The 20,587-nt window shown below is 41.4% G+C and overlaps 1 protein-coding gene across 4 annotated transcripts in view; it reads right to left on the minus strand.

The window, feature by feature from the left end:
• The window catches only part of SPATA13 (spermatogenesis associated 13), a 146,536-nt gene that overhangs the window by 52,850 nt on the left and 73,099 nt on the right, over positions 1-20,587 (minus strand). Inside the window, exons 1-2 of one of the 4 annotated variants that reach the window (XM_088159499.1) lie at positions 20,055-20,225; positions 16,976-18,613 (exon numbers count right to left, since the gene is read on the minus strand). The exons of 2 other annotated variants lie outside the window; for them this stretch is intronic. The gene's annotated coding sequence lies outside the window, so the exon portion shown is untranslated. Of the gene's footprint in view, positions 1-16,975; positions 18,614-20,054; positions 20,226-20,587 lie in introns of those variants that run through there. One more of the 4 variants, XM_014879671.2, reaches the window with a different exon arrangement.

Here is a 20,587-nt window from a genome sequence, read left to right on the forward strand (position 1 = left end):
CCATCTCCATCATGTTTTTCTTTCAGACCAAAAAAAAAATAATCTTGCTAATTCTACCTTTAGTTTGTAAATTTCTACTTTCTGTTTGTATTTACTCTATCAAGAATGCCTTGGATCAGAAAAGATAGGAAATAATAATCTAAGCAAAGCAGGTGACAGCGCTACAACAACATTTGTGTGCTAGGTCTTTTCAATAACATTTGTTCTCTGAATTTAGCCTGCCAGAAAACTTCAAAGCAACTATAAACCTCCATCTAATAGTCATCATTCAGTTTTTCTGTTGTTGTTGTAACTGATTATTTTCTTCATTATTAATACTAAACTCAAAAATATTTTTTTAAAACATGGACGATGACATTAAGCAAACTATCTATTTTGTCCAGAAAAGAAGTTTAGGTAGCTTTTAAAGATGCAGAAAACACACAGTGCCACTCACTTGAAAATTAGCCTGGACAGGGAATCAAACACAAATTTATAAATTTTGGACTTGCTTACTTGTCCTGTTTTAAAGAAACCCGTATATATTAAATTAAAACTTTTATCTGCAGTATACCCAAGGAAATATCTTGCAGTCTGATGTTTTTTTGTAATATTTCAGTTGTTTCTAGGAATCAATATGAGTAACACATATTGACTGCCTCTGTAAGATATGGCAGCTGCACAAGTGAGTCACATTTTGATGGGAAATCAAAATTATTGCAATCATTTCCATCAAAATCAAGATTATTTTTAAGATCACCATGCAACTGTCTTCCTATTAGAACAGCAAGGAAGAAATTCTAGCTTTAGTATCCTGAGATGGAGTTAGCTATGTATCTATGGTACCAAATTGCATAATTGCCTGAAGTGGGGGAACTGGAACCTGTGCTCCAGGAGACTTTCATGGCCATTGGCTCAGACACCCATATTCCTATAACTAGTGGTAAAACAACTCTGTATTCTTCTACCACCAAAAGTAATGGCAAATTATCTGGAAAAAAAGGAAACACCCATTTCAGGCAGAAGAGATATCTTTATGACATCTTCCCTTGGGCTGGAGAAGACAGATTCTGGATTTTGTTTCTTTCTGACCTTGGCAGTTCAGCATACTTTTCTCAGCTTAAGTGCCATATGTGTAAAATATGTGATGATAGGAGCAGTGCCTTATAACCTATGGGTCTGCAAGGACCAATCCATCAATGCTCCTCTGGCACTTTGATGCTTACAGTGATGATAGCTATAAAAAGTGTACACATAGGGAAAATAATCCATTATCCACTCATGCAGAGGACAAACCCTAAACTCCATTTTTTGCAAGGAGTTCAGATTCAAGTGCCTGTTTCAAGATTCAATTGACTATTTTGATGATAGTCCATTAATCTTCTAAACTGGACTTTGCAGATTTGGCTAATAATTTATGTCTTGTAAGAGCACAGCATAGCTCTGAACCTGAAAGATTACACTTAGCCTTACTAAAAAAGTTAATTTATGTTGGTGAGCTGCCTTTGCTTTGGTTTCTGTCAGTGACACTGTCTTTTTTAAGAAGACCTTACACTTCAAGTTCAGAAAATAAATTGAGGAAAACCATACTAGCCATTCTCTCAGCATGCTGGGGCACATAATTAAACTACCAAGTTGGAGATATGAGCCATGTTCCAATATGAAAGGGAGGTACTTTGCACAAATTCCATCCTAGGGTCTGTGTTTTATCTAAGTAATACTGAATACCTGAGCCAGACCTCTTCCTACCTCCTGCCTTTCATTACATAATTCAGCAAACTTTGTTTCTATGCCAGAACAGCAATGGCTGCCTTTTTGTCTTGTTACCACACACTGACCCAGACATGCTGTTACTCTCCACAGATCACTTGATCCTGTTCACATCATCTCCTTCGATCCACTTGGCCTCTAAAGGATGAAGGTAGAATTGGTGGCTCCTGCCAATCTAAGAGCATGCTACCACCTAAAGAGAGAAGATGCTGGACATGCCTTCTGCTTTTCCCACCAGGCTGTGAGCTGGAGCAGCTCCCCTGGATGCACCCGAGCTGTTGCTGGGCAGGAGGTGGAAGGAAGCATCCAAGGGCAGCGGGAAGCGCAGGAATGAGAGTGGAAATGCTTTCCACAAGCAACAGGACTCCTGAAATAGGTCCAGACTTGAAATTTTTCTCAGGAGCTGCTCAAGAGTGCTGTGAATTGGAAAGGGCTGGGGAAATACACAGTTGCCCTCAGCAATTCCCCACGTGCTGTGTTTCTGGCATAGGGTGCCAGAATATGTGGGTGGGAGGTGGGAGTGTCAGTGGTGGTGCTGGGTGGGTGCTCGTAGCAAACTCACACAGACACAAATAATCACCCAATTCAGTGGCAACATCACAAACAGGAAATATTTTTCCCTGTGTTCTCTGGAAAAGCAGGGAAACACTTTATCCAGAAAACAGTTAATTTAATTTTTTATGATGCATTGTTGTGTCAGTCTCAGAGATTACAATCAATCATTAAGGTAAATAGAGATTTTAATCTGCTTTGCATTCAGTCTCTGGTTCAGTTCCAATTCCAGCCTCACCACAAAATAGTACAAATATAATCACAATGCTCAGCAATCAAGATTGCTGTGTACCTCAAAACAACCATTTGTAGAATAACTCAGTAAAGATGTTGCCTAACTCTTTTTTGATGCAGCAAAAATCTTGGCAGGCCAATCTATACTCAGGTAGTTTATTCAATCTCATTGGTAGGATGAACACTGCATAGAGGCTAACATTTAGAATTGTGCTGGAATCAGTTGGTTTAAAGCCTGTTTTCACCAGTCTCTGCAGCAGCAGGGAGCAGGGCCTCCCTGTCTGTGCCTGCAGCCAAACCATATGCAGCATATGTTCAGCTGAGGCACTGCTGACACCCCCTGTCAGCATCTGGTAATTTTCCTAGCAGCGACAAGACTTACATGAAAGTTTTAACTCTGAAAGTCCTGAAGAGCCACAGACAGTATATTCCAGAACAATTGTTTTAACCAAAGAGCCAGAGGTGCACCTTTGTAACCAGCCAACTTCAGCAGGCTGCAGTATCATCTTTATACTTCACTGTACCAGGTCAAGAGAAGATGCTTCATTTGTGAGAAATCCTGCTATTGTTCAGCTCATAAGCAGCTCCTGTTCAGTACTGCTGCCTGAGAAGCACTGAAATAAGTCATCCTGCTCCATGCACAATATTCTATGTGCTGATTTTCCAACACTTAATCAAAGTAAGTCATACAAATAAACACTTGGAAATTATTTAAAATTGACTATTGCATCCTCCACTGTTCTGAAGGCTAAGAAACACTTCCTAAAGTTTACAGTTGGACACCATGACTTGTACTAAATCATTCAGTATCCCAGTGAAGCATATTCTCTTTTCTATCTTTAAAGTCTTGCTTCTCTCATTCCCTAGAGCACCAAAGGTACATCACTGTTACTAGTAGAAACCAACAAGCAATTTTTAGCCAAATCTCATTTTACTGGAACCTCTAAGCTTTTGAGAGCTTATTAGTTCAGATTTACCCTGGTATTAAATGAGAGAGAGTGAAATCCAGGCTTTGTAGCAGGTATTAAACAGCTTTGCTAACACATAGTAATGAAAAGCAATTAGCATACAACCAAGTCCAGGCTCATTTCACTTAAACCAGGAATTGTTTTCCCAGGGAGGATATTGAGTACTTGTGACTACTTTCTGCTGCAGTATTCTTACACAGAATCATGCGGTGCTTTCATCCTATGCAGACAGTTTTGGAAAATACTTCACTGGCATCAGCAACCCACTTTTGTTCCCATCAACTTCTACCTATTTCCTGACTTCCCTTAATAGGTAAACAACTCTTAAGTTGTTAGCTTAGCTAATTATGCTTAAAGTTACAGAGAAACCTCTCTAATTTACCAAAGACTCCTAAAAGTTCAGTTTTGTTTGGGTTTTTTGCTTATTCCCTGGAAAAGCACAGCAGCCAGCTTGACAGCCATTACTCCAAGAAAACTGGCAGTCAGCAAGTTGCTTAATCCTCAGATTATTTGCATACTGATTTCATACCACAAGTTCAGTTAGAGTGCATTGCTAGAGCTGTGATCTTACAAACACTTTAAGTAGGTGATTCTCTGCTGTTGCATGCTTAAAATCACACTGATCTTAAGAGATAATCTACAATAAATGTGTGTGCACCTGATAATTAAACTGGAGGACTAAGGGCAAAGGCCAACAGTGTGATTGCTTATTTTCAAAAGATACGTTTATTAACACACAGGTGTATTTGAATTAAAGCTAGACTGCTGCAACAGTTCCTGGAGCAGAACTGTGTCTTGGGCTTTGGCCAGCCTTAAGTGTAAGTCTGAAAACAAAATTTAGGTTTAGTTTGTAGTTCTGAATTACCACTGTTTGCAGGTGATACCAGGACCAAAATCAAAGAGTATCTCCTTCCCTGCCTAGCAGGAAAGGCAGGAGCTGCCATTTTGGAAGTAATTTTCCTTGTTTGTAGATGGAGTTAAACCACATTACTTTAAGTTTTCAGGTCCTGTTTTTTTCCATGCAAACAATGGAAGATTGTGGTTTTTAACTGCATACAAAACAGTGAGAACAGCTTTTTAGAAACAGTATGCTACAACACTTTTTCTATGCCAACTACATTACAACACAGACCAGTGGTACCATCTTCTCCTGAAAAAAGTTTCATAGAAAGAGTAATAATTAATAGTGCAGTTTGCACAGGCTACACCACAGTATGATCACATTACGATACATTTGGTCATTCCATATTTCTTGTAGCTTCCCAAAATGCAAGCAACAGATCAGCTTAGTACCCTTCAGCAAAGTCTGCCTTTCAAAATTCGTGTGTGTCAGTGGAGGACAGCGCTGCAGCCCAGTGCCATCAGTTGTGACACACCAGTACACACAGCCACCAGGGGCTCAGCCCTATGGCTGCATGGGCTTCTGCCCAAGGAAGGTGGGTACAGGAAGCTGGGCTAAGGCCTGGGAATTTGCTGCCCAACGCCACTGCCAGTGGGATCTCCTTGAAGTCACAGAGTACAAGCAGCCAGTTGCACAGTGTGTGAGCTGTGCAGTGAATAATGCCCAAATGGCTTTGCTAGATGAACTGCACAGATTATCTCTAACTCTAAAAACCATATACACATTAACAGAGGGACAAGCCACACTGCAGTCAACACACAAAACTTTAGATATTTTGATATTAGTCTTTTTTTTTGCACTTAACTGGAAAAGCTAATAAAACCATAATTATAACATGTAATTAATTACCACCAAATATACCTAAATGGTTATGTCTTCCAGCAGCCTCTAACTACAAGGTCTACTCTTCTGGATAATATTTAATCTGAATGTATGAAAATCCATTGCACAAAAATATTGTCCAGTTACAGTACAAACCTTGTTCAGAAAACCTGCTTGGTTTTTGAAAGAGCCTGTTGTTGCCTGGATTCTGGGCTCAGTTCTGCTGAGCCTCTTGTAAGCCCTTAAATGCCTTTGGGAGGAAAAGGGACTCAGCATGATCCAGACACAGTCGGTACCTTGTGGGATTGAGCCTTAAGTTAATGTATAACAAACGGCTGCACAGCAGTGTGTGAAATCAGCAAGTTAAACATACACTCGGAATAACTGTAACACAAATGGAAGAATATTTACAGGACCATTTAATTAAAATCTTTGTCTTGAAGAGTCTCCTACGCAGCATTCCTATATGTTTACCAGTCAAAAGGAAAAGTTTGGGAGCGGGCTGGTGAAAGTAAAATTAAGTGGTTGAGGCAGAAATAATCTAAAGTTGCAACGAAAGCCTTCTAATTAAAATATCGTGCAGACTGTGATCTGGTTATTATCAGCTGGAATCTACCCTGAGCAAGCTGCACCTGACAGCGGGGACGAAATGGATGACCCAGAATGGTACACGCTGAACACACATCCGTGAAAGTGAAAATAACAAGGAACCTCAAAACTTCATCACCCAGCTCCCGTGCCGGCAGCTGTCAGCAGCACAACCAAATGCCAAAATCATACCTGGTGGGACTGAAGCGGATGGAAGAGGCAGAACCCAAATAATGTCTTTGAGAGGTGCGGAGTGGCACAGGGAGGCAGCCGGGTGTGCGGCAGCCGCTGCTGGTGGGGAGCAGAGCTATGGCAGTGGCAGAGCAGTGTGCAGCACCAGATAGGCGCCTGCCAGAAATGCACCACGGACATGCCCCTCCCTGCTTTTCCTGCCCGCTGGGCAGATACACTTTCCCAGAGATCCACATGTATCCCGAGAGCCTGGCGTCACAAACAGAAATAATATGGAGTGTCCCTGGCTTTATGCTCTCCGGCCAGAAGGACCTGTACAGCTCTCTCCTGTATATCCCTCTATAGAAGACACAGTTCTATATTACAGAAGATCTGCTGGAATGTGATTCAATCTTCCCTTTTCCTCCACAGAAGATATAAACGACTTTCAATTTCATATTTTTCTGAGTTAGAAAGATGTGAAGAATAATTGCAATTGTGAATGCAGGAGAACACTAATTCAAAGAGAAATTAATTTCTGTCTTACAGTTCCCATAGTTATTCCATGAATAATCAAAATGAGAATCTTTAATGGCAATACCATATTAATTTCTTAAAAGTGGAATTGCCAGCAGATTTCCTTAATAATAAGTTTACATGTCCAAGATAATTTTCAAAACCTAATTAATAATTTATAATGAAGTCCGAGGCTTCATATGATGTCTCATGCAATAATCTGAAACTCATACATTGTGGAATTCCCTATTATTAATTAAATTCATTTTAGCTGAATGCTCTGCTGGGATCTCAGTGCCAAGAAAGTTAACTGTATGAGAGGATAAAGTCAGAACCACCACTCCACAATGTCTGACTTAATGCTCAAGACCTTCACTAAAACAGAGGAAGCAAACTCCTCAGAGACATGCTCTTCTCATGCAAGACTGGGCTTTTACAATTTTAAGCCTTCTGAGTCAGACACAAGGTCCATAAAAGTTAAGGGGACTTTCCTCTGCTTCTATAAATATCTAAATAAAGATTCTCAATAAGGCTACGTCGAGGCAATTTTCTTGGTCTCAGGTCACTCACTAGGGTGCTCCTCTGGAGTGTTTTCATGTAAATATTTATTTTGGTTATGGTGCTGTGAGGGGAGAAAATGAAGAAAAATACTAAATATATCTTTGTGGTTTGAAATTTTAGGAGAAACTGAAATGCAAATAGTACTACATTGCACAAATTGATCTCTAGTCAATCTGCAACTTGCAGAATAGCAGGTTGGAAGCGACCTCTGGATACCATCCAACCTCACAGAAGGGTTGAGGTTGGAAGACACCTGTGGAGGTCACATTGGTCTAACTCCCCTGTTCAAAGCAGGGTCAGCTAGAGCAGGCAAGCAGAGCTGTGTCCTGTCAAGTTTTAAATAATATTTTGAAGTCTACAAGGATGGAAATTCCAGAACATCTGTGGGCAGTCTGTCCCAGTATTTCAGCAATTTCAGAAATTTCCTGTATTTCAGCTTGTGCAGATTATCTCTTGCCCTTTCACTGGACAGTGAGAAGAGTCTGGCTCTGTTCTCATTATCCTCTTTACTGCTTCACTCCCATCAGGTATTTATGCACATTAATAAGATCCCCTCAGCATCCTTTTCTCCAGGATGAGTGACCCCAGCTGTCTCAGCCTCTCATCATCTGCTGGTGTAATAGGTACTATCCCTAATTTTATATCCCTGCAAAAGTGCTGAGAGTGCACTATCCAGTCAAGAATGGAGATGTTAACCAGTACTGGCCACAGCACTGGTGTCTGAGGTACAGCACTAGTATCTGGCTTCCAGGTGGACTTCATGCCATTGATCACACGTCTTAGAACCCAGTGGTTCACTCAGTTTTGCATCCCCTGACTATCCACTTGCCTAGTCCAGGCTTCATCAGTGTGCCTGGAAGCATTTTACCAGAAACAGTGTCCAAAGTTTTGCTAAGACCCACTGCTCTCCCCTTGTCCTTGGAGATGGTAATTTTGTTGTTGGGAGGCTATCAGCTTGACCAGGCATGATTTCCCTTTTGCAATTCCACGTTTACTACTCCAAAACACTTTCTTTCCATTTTTTCCACAAATGGCTTCCAGGAAGATTTCATCCACCTCCTTCCTGGGGACTGAGCTGAGGCTGCTTAGCCTATACTTTCCCAGCTGCTCATTCCTATTCACAGAGACCACCCTGTAGCCCACACAGACCAAACCCTGTCATATAAACCCACTACACTCTTGTAGTCTTCCATCTGATGTTTAAGTTATCAGGAGCTCCTTGCTCACCCGTTCAGGCCTCCTGCCCTCCTTGCTTGATTTCCTGCTTGTAGGACTGGAGCATTCAAGAGGTGATTCTTGCAAGTCAACTACCTATCTTCACTCCAAGATGTTACACCACAGAAAACTTCCAGGGATATTTCTGAAGGGGGCAAAGCCTCCTGTCTTGAAGCCCAGGGCTGTGATTCTGCTATTTGTTTCCTCCTCTAGGAATCTTGTACTCCATCACTATGGGTCACTGCAGCTAAAGCTGCTCCCAGTCTTCACATTCTCAGCCATGTATTTCTTGTTTGTAAGCTCAGGGAGGTCCAGCAGAGTGCTGTTTTTCACTGGTCCCTCAGTCACCAGGGTTAGGAAGTTATCCTCAATGCACCCCAGAAACCTCCTGGATTGCTTGTACCCTGCAATGTCGTCTCTCTGGCAGATCCGGGAATGGTGTTAAGTTGCCCCTGACAACCAGGATTTCCATCATGAGATGGTTTAGCATCTGGTAATATTCATGTGGCTGCAGAATTTCTGTCTTTGATTGCTTCTGGTTGGAAATCTGTTACATTTTCAGAGGACCATTTTCTTCTGGAAACTACTATTGCATTTTACAACCCCTGCCAGCAGTCTCAACCAAAGCTAAGAAGTCTTTAGAAGGCTTGGACACTGAACACAGTAATATTTTCATACTGGTCACCTGAGTTTGGACATGTTAACAAAACATATCTTTCTCATGATATATATGCTCCAAAAGTACAAGAGTTGTCTTTCAGGCCTTTCTTCCACTACTTTTTGCTATCTCAAAGCCCAGTTGAAAAATGTGAAAACATGGAATACACAGTTCACATACCAACAGCTCATACCAAATCTTCTACTATAGTCAGAACACAGAAAAACAGCAACAAAATAATTTGGAAAAAAAAAAAAAGAAAATAAGACAAAAGTAGGCATGTCTGCATGTTGCTGTATCAATTACATTAAGGCTTCTCAGTCTTAACAGCCCCACACAATACAAAGCAGGCCTTGAAAGAAGGGCAATTCCCCCTGCAAATATTTAGGTTAGCAACTGCAAAGTAATCCAGGCACAGCACTATTCATAAGACCAATTCATCACCAGGTCATACAAGGCAATTAGGCCTGGGCCCTAGATGCAGAGGGGAGCAGATTAACAACCACCAAGATGTTTTAAGTGATCCTGGTTTATTTTTAACAATATTTTAAAGCCTCTGAGAAGATTAATTCCTCAGCCCAAGCCTCAGCATTCCCTTGCTGCTGCCAAGGTAAAATGATGTACTAATTGAGTTCTCAGCACAGGAATTTTCTTTGTAGGACTTGGGAATAACACTGTTTTGATGCTGCTAATGTTGATGCACAAGGAACACCACTGTCCTCCACCCTGAAAGTGTGATTTCTTTGCAACAGGATGAAAAAGTTCCTACAATTTTCTCTATTCCTCATTCTCTTTTTCATACCCTCGTGCAGGAAAGACAAAATAGACTACATCCATAAAAGCAAAACCTGCTAATGTGTGTTCTTCAATCATGAGACCCTGTTTCATAGGGAAGATTGTAAAACCTTCAGCAAGTACATTATCTCTTCGGTATTAACAGGGTAATACCAAAATAAGCCAGTTTCTTACACTGAGGATAAAATCAAGCTGATACTATAAAATACAATAAGTATATCTACTGTGAAACATAGCAGATATTATGTCAATATGTAAAATTAAAATAAAAAGGTACACTGGAAATAAATAGTGAAGTACCCAGAGCAAAATCTTTAGCCATATTTCTGCATTTCGTTTTTAAGATAAAGTTCTTAGGATGGACCTGCTGCATTAAATTGGACCAAAGGCCATCCAACAAATTCTCTTGTCTCAAAGTGGCTTAAGGAGAAGCAATAAACAAGATGAACACATGAAAATTTTCCCTTTATTTTACTTTCCCATCTTCTGGGAGTCTACAGTTTAGAGTCTTCCAAAATCACAACCTGCATTCAGAATACACTGTTTTTAGTCCTCTTGGGAGAGTTTTCCACAAATTGCTCTTCTTCCTCTCTGTTTGCATTAATTCTTTGGATTCTATAGCCTCATATTTCACCGAGTTTCCCGTAATTATTTGCCATAATTAAGTGGTATCCCAAGTAAAATATATTCCTTTTGGTTCGATTTTAATCTACTGCCCAGATGATGCCATGTCTATTTGAAAACTTAGTTGTGCCAGAGAGTGCTGAGAGCTGGGTGCCTCCAGCCTTCCAAATGTGGATGTTGAAAGAGGTGAAATCACAAACAGGAAGGATGGGTTTCCAGGAGAAAATGAGAAAAGAGAGCACAGATAGCAAGACAACATATAGGCAGATATGCAAGTTAGGTTTCTGAACTATTGCCTAAATATTTAAATGGTGGTCATGCTTGCCTCTTGTACCATTAGAAGAGGATTCCTGGTTTTTAAAATCTCAGTGACTGTAATACACAAACGATAAATAAATAATTAATTCCTTAAAAGCATGATGTTGTCAATCTTTTGTTTTCTAGCTTCTCTACATGCTTCTTTTATTTTATGCTGTCATTCAGGTTTTAAAGTAACATATTTAACTCAGTTTTCTTACAAGCTGAAAAGTCAGAGCCCTACTGGTGAATGCCACCAGTTCCTCAAAATTCGCTTGTTTTCTCTCAACAGCCAGTGCACCAGGAAGTATAAATTCCATGTTAACCTTTTCTCCAGTGTGTTCCACAAGTGTGTGACAATGAGGTATTTAGCAAACTTGCCTATTTTCTTCCTGGATAGCTAAGCTGTTCCATCAGCAACATAAAAATATTTTAACAACACAGCAACAAAACATGCAGTGTGCCAAGAAGCCACAGAGCCCTTAGTTCATTGTTGAGAGGTTACTTTTAATTACAAGGTCCTGATTAACACACTGGAACAAGGCAATAGCTTACTTCAAACAGTTCCAAATCATTGTACTTAAAAATGCTGACCCTTGTCATAAGCAAGGACAAGTGACAAAAACAAAAGGAAAAACTGTTTTGGCTCTGAGTGAATTCCAAGTTCCACGACAGAACTTTGCAGAAACCCAGCAATCTATAAGAACCAGTTTTCAAACATTAATTTTGTAGTACCATAAACAGCCAAACTCTTCCCGTTAGTAGCCCAAATCTCAAACTGTTGGTATCATTCAATAACTTATTTTTAAACAAGGTTTCTTTACAGGATTTTCCTTTTTAAATCTTGCATTGATTATTTCTATTTGGTGTAACTTGGCATAACTTCCTCCTCTTTCTCCTCCTCCTCCTTATTATCATTATCATTACTATTTAAACCTGGTTTATTTAGTTTGTGATTGACTGAAGCATTTTACTTATACATTTTGCCCAGAGGCAGCATTATCTGTTTGTTAGAAAAAGTATTCTGGATGTAATTCAGTGTCTGCAATAGTATTAATGCAGGGGCAGATCCTGGCTTCATTTGAAGCTCTTAGCTGCAGTTCTTCTATATGAAAGTAAAACAATAAATTATCATAGTTAAGACCTAGTTGAAAATAGAAGAGAATAAGTAAGCGCACTCCTCATCATAGCAACGTTAAGCATTGTAAAAATGAATACAGAAGCTTTTGAAGAGAAGTTTCCTTCCTTAGAAAGAAGGAAACAATTGACAAAATGTGGGTTAAGCTGAGCAGTTTCTGCACTGCTGCCTCAGGAGGGTACTTAGGTGAGTTGCTGAACATCTGAACTTTGGACATTACAACAGACTCTTATTTTCTGCTACTGCATGTGCATGAAAGCCTCTTTTATTTTCTCATCCCAGGAAATGGAAGCCATATGAAAGAGAACACCTTCAGAATACGTAAGCAGTGCTAGCAAATTTAATCTAGAGCCATAGAATACAAATAAAATAGAAACCAGTGGGATGATTAATTTGTGAAAATTTCTACTCCTTAATTTAATCAGAAAACAAATTATAAATCTGGCCAAGATAAATGATCAATTACTTATTAAAGCTAACAGGGTGCAGCTGATAGGGCCCAGATAGATAAGCCAAAGTCACTTTTAGCTGGAGTTTGATGGGCAAGTCCAATAGGATGGTTTGGGTGAATGAAAGACATGAGTTGGTTTTAAATAAGACAGCTGGCTCTTGCACACCAAATTAACTCTTACTTGATGCCACCTGTACAGTGGGAAATTGGCCTCCCAATAGCAGTGCTGGTAGCCAGGAGTGTATATAAAGTAAGCCCTGTGTTGGAAAGCCAGGTTATAGCATAGTTAAACTGCTTTCAAATTTGTTTAATGTAATTAATCAAATCCAGAGACCATAAAGCATTTCCATAACACGAAATAAAAACAAAAACAAAAACAAAAGTAAAAATAAACAAAAAACAAACAACCAAAAAAAACCCCAAACAAACCCCACAAAACCAAAACCAGGAATGCCAAATATGGCATTCTGACTGTCTAACAAAAGTGCCAGGTGAGATCAATGAGCCTTGCCTTGGAGCCAAGCAGCAATGGTCCCAGAGACTGCACTGTAACTGCAGGTCAGGCACTTTCCAGCTGATTCAGGTACAGAGGACAGATGTGACACAGAGACAAACATCTCAGATTTAAGTGACACTGTCCGAGCGTTAATCTCTCTCACCTCCCCCTGCTCCAAGCCAATACACAGCTTGGAGGAAGCTGTGTGTGTTAGCAGGCATTGAATTTGCCCTTGGTTGGAGCCAGGATAAATGAGCTGCTGACACAGTAGATACCGGCCTTTCTCTGCAGTTCTTGTGTGCTGAGTACTCCTCAGCTCTCCTGCTGAGCCTCAGGCTCCATGGGGCTGTTAGAGCAAAGAATTAATCAAGCCAAGCTCTTCATTACTGTTATCCAAGCTCTTCATTACTGTTGTCTTCATCTATGGTCAACCTACTTAAGACTCGAAATATTCTCATAAAACATGCACAAAATTTAGTGAAATTAAAAAGTCAAAAGTTGCTATGGAACATGTGGTGAGAGCATACTGAGAAAGTTGACTGTTTCAAGGATTAAGTGTCCTGAACAGAAATCTTAGAAAAAAGATGGATTTTGAAAAAAAAATGTTTTTCATTAGCAAGAAGCATAACATTCTTCTCTTCCATTTCCCCTCCAGGAAGACAAAGAAGGGAAAGAGTCAGAGGAATGTTAAATGATATAATACCTCAGACATAAAATTCTTCTTAATGATATAGGCGCTTGCTTTGTTAACTGGGCACTCTGTGCCAACAGTACAAGTACACAGAGATTTAGGAGGCTCTGTCTGTTCAACAGACTGGCTGCTGAAATTTGCACTGCACTTGGAGCTAGATTAAAATTGTATGACAAGTAACTCTTCTTATCACAGTAAATGTGTATTATTATCTGTTGTCATGGCTTCAAGTAATGACACTTCGGGTAGCAAAAGTAAGCCATGTTTTGTGTTCCTATTGAATCACCATTTAATTTGACTAAAATGAATTGGGGAGTTCAGACTCCTAAACAATTTTCCTTCTGTTTAAAATAATCCGGCTAATACAAATGAAACAACTTCTCCAGAACCACATAACTACATACAATGTTAATACTTTGAGAACAACAGCAGAATCAAATTCTCAAAAGACCAAACAATACAAAGGCCTGTCTCTCTCCCAGAACAGACCACTAACCAAAATAAGGCATTAGCAAGGATGGTTAAATACAGACTGATAACTGTGTGACTACAGAACAGAAAATGTGGTGCTTGTGTTTGTAGAGGAGATTTGCCTAGAAAATCAACTGACTCTTTAGTGTGAATCTGAACTTCATAAGATTTTACAGTCAAATCTGAAAGCTGGAATGCCTGAGATGTGGGGAGCTCTGTTCTAAGTGAAGGGGAATCATGTACCATAAAGAAGTTGATGACAGTAGAGATGAGTGTTAGCTGTGCACAGTGAAAAGACGGTTAGGCAATTTCAGGGATCAATCAGGGAACCAGGAACAGAAAAAAATGATGTGATGGTCCTCATGAATGTGGCAGTCAGGGCAAGCACCACTGAGGCCCAAAGAGATCATTCACTGAGCCTGTAATTAAAGCAGCCCTTTGCCTCTACAGGGACGCAGAACTGTCATTCCCTGATCAACAATGACCCTTTCTCCCTGTCCTGAAGTTCAACAGCTCTGTTCTGTATGGAGATACAGACCAGGAATCAGGCACAGAAAACACAATTATTGTAGAGTTTTTATAGAGAGATAAACCTTGTAGAGATAATGACTTCTGCATCATAGACAGTTTACCTCCTTGCTTCTTCCTGATACAGACAGTTCCCTACTGGGGAGAACTCAGTAGCTTTCACTGATTTTTTTCCTCCATAGGCTTTTTCCTTCAGTAATCCCTAGTCATTCATCACCACCAGATACTTTTTGTCTAGAGAAAGGCTTGTAATTTTCCTTTGCCCTATAGATTTTCAGCCTGGCATTTTCATCTAAAATGAGATCCTCAAAGCTTAACTATTTCCTCCTGATTTTTATTTTTTTGTTTAGGGGGAGGGCAAAAAGTATTTGGGTTTCTTTCCTCATGTATTCTTTTACAGAAGATCAGTATGGCTCATGTGATGACCCAAAGAATCAATTTGGTTTGCTTTTTTCCCAAAATTCACAGGCAAAGGATACGAATACAGCTGCAAAGATCTTCCAGTCTCTGCCTCACCCAGCAGGCAGCCACTCAAATGGGCACTCTTAAAGCCCTGATATCCAAAGTCACACCTCTCCTCACACATGTAGGACACTGTAGGAGCTATTTAAAGCCTTCCAGGAAGGTCAAAGGGAAGACTTACAACCGATATAACACAGTGCCCTTCACGTTCTCTTACCTACCACATCTGGTACCGATGTTTTGACATGAAGATCATATGTGTGTGTTTTTCCTTGTGTGTATATAGTGATCCATCAGAGCATTCTTAAATTAATACAGTGTCAGAAGACCATGACATGAACCAGGTTCACTCCTTGACTACATGCTTGTCTCAGCATTTCACAATTCTATAATGTGCTAGGGCAGAACAATTTCATGCAGGAAAAAAATTCTCTTTTCTTTTAGTAAGTAGTGCCAGCCACTAAATCTCTACATAGAATGGTAAACCTGTCACAACTAGAAATAAAATATCTTAATCAGCAGATTCAAACTTGTATGATTTTTCTTTTTGCTTCAGTTTACTAATTGGTCAGTTGTGCCAGATAATTTGCTTAAATCTAAAACAGACCAGAAAGCCTTAAAATAACATTTCAGTGGTCAGGCTGTGCAATTTGAGTTACTGATTTTACACAGTGGGGATTTACATTGTCTTGGCTAGTGTTCAAATATATTGGCTTATAAAACTAGAGGTCTCTCCATGAGCAAATGATCTATCTGCTGCCCCAGCAGTCTAAAATACACACTGATTTCCTTGAAGATGGGGTTGCTTTTGACAGTTGCAGAAAAGGGTGTTGAGCCTGTCCCCTACTAAATCAATTCATTATACAGCTGCCATTCAAAAGCTGTCCACGCTTCACAAAGCATATGAGGATTTCTGCTGCTGCTGCTCTACACTGCCGCAGGAGCTCAGTCACAGCTGTAATTCTCATCTAGTTGGGAAGCTTGTTAAAATCCTCTAATTAAAACCCTCCATGGCCTTATTCAAGTCCTTCTTGCAGCCCTTGACCTTTTCCCCTCAGCTGGGACACATACAGGTATGGCAGTCTGCTGTATCACAGCAGGCAGGAAAAGCATTATGGTGTCCAGCTCCTAGATTTCCCCATAAATACTTATGTCTTCTACACTCACTATTGTGTTGAATGGACTACAATGACACTATGTCATGGAATGTAAAACTTCTGGATCACCTACCTGCTGATCTACTTTTACATGGCTATTATTTTCCTCAAAAAAAAAAAAGTTCCAATATTTGAAATTATTAATTGAGCAGGAAACAGACAAAAATACTGCATCACAAATCACAAATATTTCTGATACAGTCACTTTAAAAGGTTCAAATTATCATAAATAATCTCCCTTTATCCCCTTCCCTTTAAGTATAGCATATGAAAAACATTCATGCAACTCATTAAGAGGCACCAGCTTTTTTCAGAGTAACAGCCTTAATTTATCAGAGCTGCCTCATAAATTCTTGGAAATGAGTTCTTACATTCTTCTAGGACTCTGAAAACAGAATATGCAGAGAGAGCATCATCAAGGACTGGCAAACCACTCTGTTCCTTGTGTGTTGGAATCTAAAGGACAGTTATATTTAGAAGACAAAAACTGCAGGAGAAACAGGGACTGAAACAGATACAGTAAATAGACAATGTTCTTTTCAAACCTCATGGGACAAGATGTTGGTATTCTATGAGAGGAAAAACAAAAACTTGTAATTAAATATGTGATTCTCTGGGAAGATTTATAGCCCATCTGAGAACAGATGACATGTAATGCCACCATCAGGAATGACATTGCAAATTGGAAGAAAGGCAACAAGCCTCTCACAGATTCGGCATTGTTATTCAAGATTTGCTTGCTGATTGTACTAATTAACAAAAAAGAAAAAGCCTTTGGGAAGGATTTATAATTTCATTTCCCTGAAAAGTGCATTGAATTGGTGCTCAACGTCTTCAGGAATTATGCCAATCAATTTGTTTCACCTAAGGGCATGAAAGAAGAGGGGAAGGAAAAACTAACTTGGTTTTACATTCCCTTATGAGGCTTACCTGCTCAAACAATACATTCTTCCATCCATAAATGTAGTCTGATTAGAAAAGGAGGAATTAGACCATTTGCCACGGATTTCTACGTAACCTGTGACTGAGGCCACCAGAGGCTGCAGTAAGACCCTCAGGCATGCTGCTGCCATGCATGTGCACATCCTGTACATGAGATGTGGGGCATAGCCCATCATGTCCATGAGACAAAATCCCTGTCCATAGGCAAGAACACATGGCTCTCCTAGAGCTTCCCAGGATTCCCATATCTCCAACAAGGAATTTAGTTCAGAGCATGACAAGTCTCCACACCACACAGTGCAGTCACAGTTTTATGTCTACCACATCATTCTCCTGGAGAAACTGGCTGTTCATGGCATGGACAGGTGCTCTGTTTACTGGGTAAAAGCTAGTTGGCTGAGGCCAGAGTGTGGTGATGAATGTGCATCCATCTGGCAGGTGGTCAACAGCAGTGTTTCCAAGGGCTCGCTGTTGGGGCCAGCCCTGTTTAGTATCTTTATTGGCTATCTGGATGAAGGGATACTCAGAGTTTATCTCAGAAGAACTTCATACTAATTTCAGGCAGAATCAAAGAACTTGATCCTGGAGCTCTTGTCTGTGATATTAGCTGCAGTGAGGCAGAGTGGAAGCTCACCAAGGTGAATGGGAATTCAGAGAGCTTTGGATGAGATCCCACAAGAGCAAAAGGTTACAGAAGTGAGACTCAAAGCAGACCACTGGCCATGACAGTAAAGTCAGCCAGGCTCACTCTACTACTAATACTGTTGCAGTGACATAACACACATGAGGTGTACATCTCTGCTGCACTTCAGGCTTCCATGTGATGATTTAGGGGCCTGAAGAGTTGGGGAAGGAAATGGCAGGAAGGACAGACTGCCCTGGCACACAGCACAGAGCAAGTGCTGCATCTGGAGGGAATGCAGGGTCTCACCCTCTCCTTCTAATCCCCTTGCAAATCCCCACAAGGTGAGTTAATGAGTTTTAAGTTACTGCCATAATTCTACTGTTATGTTTTCACACGTATTCAAACCCCTACACAACACAAATTATTCTAATTTTAAGATTTAGCTTTATAACCATTTAGAAAACTTGTCTCTCAATCACACCTCAAGGGGCACACAGCTGTCAAAAATCTTCAAGAGGAAATGTGAAGGGGAAGGGAAGAAAAGCAACCCTTCGCATGTTAAGCTGTGTACAGGCAGGGGAATCATTGGGCACTTCTGCAGCCACTTACGTGGAGTAAATATACTCAGAGCTCTGCATGACTTCTGCACACTGTGCCTGGCAGCAAATCTAGAACCTCAGGCAGCTCTTTCTCCTTTACAGGACATCATTGTGGAACCTGTGGCATTCCTTAGGAAACTGGTTGTGACAGGGTGCTCTCAGGTAAGGCTTGGGTAAAACAACAGTCCCCAAAGTGATGACAGAGCTGGAAGGAGGTGGCACAGGCTGGCCAATGTGAGCATGAAAGCAGCAGCAGGATCCAGGTAGGAGAGCAGGAGTGAACCAGGCTGGAGGAGATGTGAGAGTGATGAGGAAGGACCATCACATCCTGAGCGGCTGAAGAGAACAAAGGGTGGGGAGGAAAGATCTGTGAAGATGACAGAGAGGCCTCCAAGTGGCAACCTGGAGAGGCAAGAGAGAGCCATCAAGAAGAAGCTGGGCCTTCCCAAATGATTCCTCTCTCCTGACAGCAAAGGAAAATTCAGGGAAATATACAGATTAAGCAAAGGAGTGAAGAGCTACATAACAAAGAGCTACAGTAGTGTGAAAAGGCAGGTAGAAAAAGAAAATTTCACTGAAACAGGTTATCTTTTTTTTTTAAGAGTGAAAAATACCAAAGCAGCCCCAGAAACTTTCAGGTCACAGGACCAGCCAGCACATATACAGCTCACCTGAGGTCTGTGGCCTTGGCAGCATTGTGAGTGTTTTATTTTCACTGACATAAAGCATTCATGAGCCATTTCTCCAATGCATTAAGCACAAACAAGCTTTCCTTTCTCATAGGTATTTCTTCTGCCACTGTGATTTCATCTCCTAAACCAAACATTTTTATGCGTGGAACCACTGAAAGAAAACAAGTCTGAGACTTCCCACTAATTACTGCATTTCCCAGGAGTTCTCCTGCGGTGTCTGGAGACACGGTCCCCTGCCACACGTTTTATTTTGTGGAGTCTTTCCATTTTACGACTTTGGAAGCAACTGGTGGTGTTTATTGATCTTTCCACACAGCTGTTCTTTTCCTACAGGAGCACTGAGATGGTTGTTCTTTGGTCTGATACATGAGGCCCCATTTTCTGTTTCAGGGAATTGAGGAGGCAGAAGGTTTTTAAGACTGTGAGTCTGTGGGTGTAAAGGAAGCAGAAAATGCTACACACAGGCTTCACTTTCACAGTAAAAAATGTGCTTGTGTGACGAATTTCAAAATCCCGTGAGCTAACTATCCCAAATGAGACTAGCTGTGATACATAAGGATAGGGTGGGGGAATTGCCAGAGATCTGTGCTGGAAAAGGAGGTATGAGCTATGGGCAGCTCTATAGGAGAAGGACGGTGGAGCATCTACACAAAACAACTCCAGCCACACATGGACGGCTTTCAGCACATCTCCTCATCTCCCAGACAACACTTGAATCCCCCTCAGCAATTCACACTATTCCTCAGCCATCCTAACTAATTTCTAATATTGAGAAATCAGACATGAACAGGAATGACCACATGTATATACAAGACCTGACTCATGCCATAACAAAAAACCCAAGTGCTCACGTCCCCCACATAGCCCCAAACTGGGGATAGCCTCACTCGAGCATGGATTACATCTCAGACTTCTGTGCGGGCCGCCGTCCCACGGGACCCCGGAGCCGCACAGCCCCAGAGCTCTCCTGCCAGGGGTGCGCCTGGCAGAGCCCCCGCTCCCATCTGGGTGTCCCCAGAGCCATCCTTCCCCGGGACACGGCTCTGGCGGTCACGCTGGGAAGACCGGGATGCTGGTGGGAGCTCGTAACTTGGCGAGGGAGCGGGGAAAGAGCACCAAAGGGAACTGGTGATAACAAATAGCCGCCTTACCGCTCTGCCGACTCCTCAGAAAGCGCAGCAGACGCTTGCACGCACAAAGCTTTCCCCAAAATCCCATCGGGATCTCCGCTCAGCCCGAAGAAAAGCAGAGGCTCTCTCATCTCCCCGGCCCGCCCCTGCGAGCAGCCGGGCTTCCCTCCGGGAGGATTGCCAGCCCTCCAAGCGCTGGGGGTCCCCGAAGGCGCCGCCGCCCCCGGAGCCCTCCCCTGCCTGCTCCGCTCTGCTCGGGGGGAGGAACAGCTGGGAGGGTGTCAGCACAGCACGCTCCATAAATTCTCCCCCAGTCTTCTGCAGACGTAAGTCCTGGAAAAGAATGCCTAAATCCCGTCGTTTGTTGACATAGTAACCACATTTAAGTTTTTGCCCCCCTCAGAAGCCCTCTGCACAAAACAATTCATTATGTGTAAGATTCATCCAGCGTGCAACGGGCTGGTCTGTGTGGTTTTATTTACACGAGGAAGAAATAGAGAGGCTGGACGTTCATACACTAGATTTCCCACCCAGACCAAGGGGTTGCTTCATTA

The sequence above is a fragment of the Sturnus vulgaris genome, chromosome 2 (assembly GCF_052056855.1).
Source record: "Sturnus vulgaris isolate bStuVul1 chromosome 2, bStuVul1.hap1, whole genome shotgun sequence".
Taxonomy (NCBI): Eukaryota; Metazoa; Chordata; class Aves; order Passeriformes; family Sturnidae; genus Sturnus; species Sturnus vulgaris.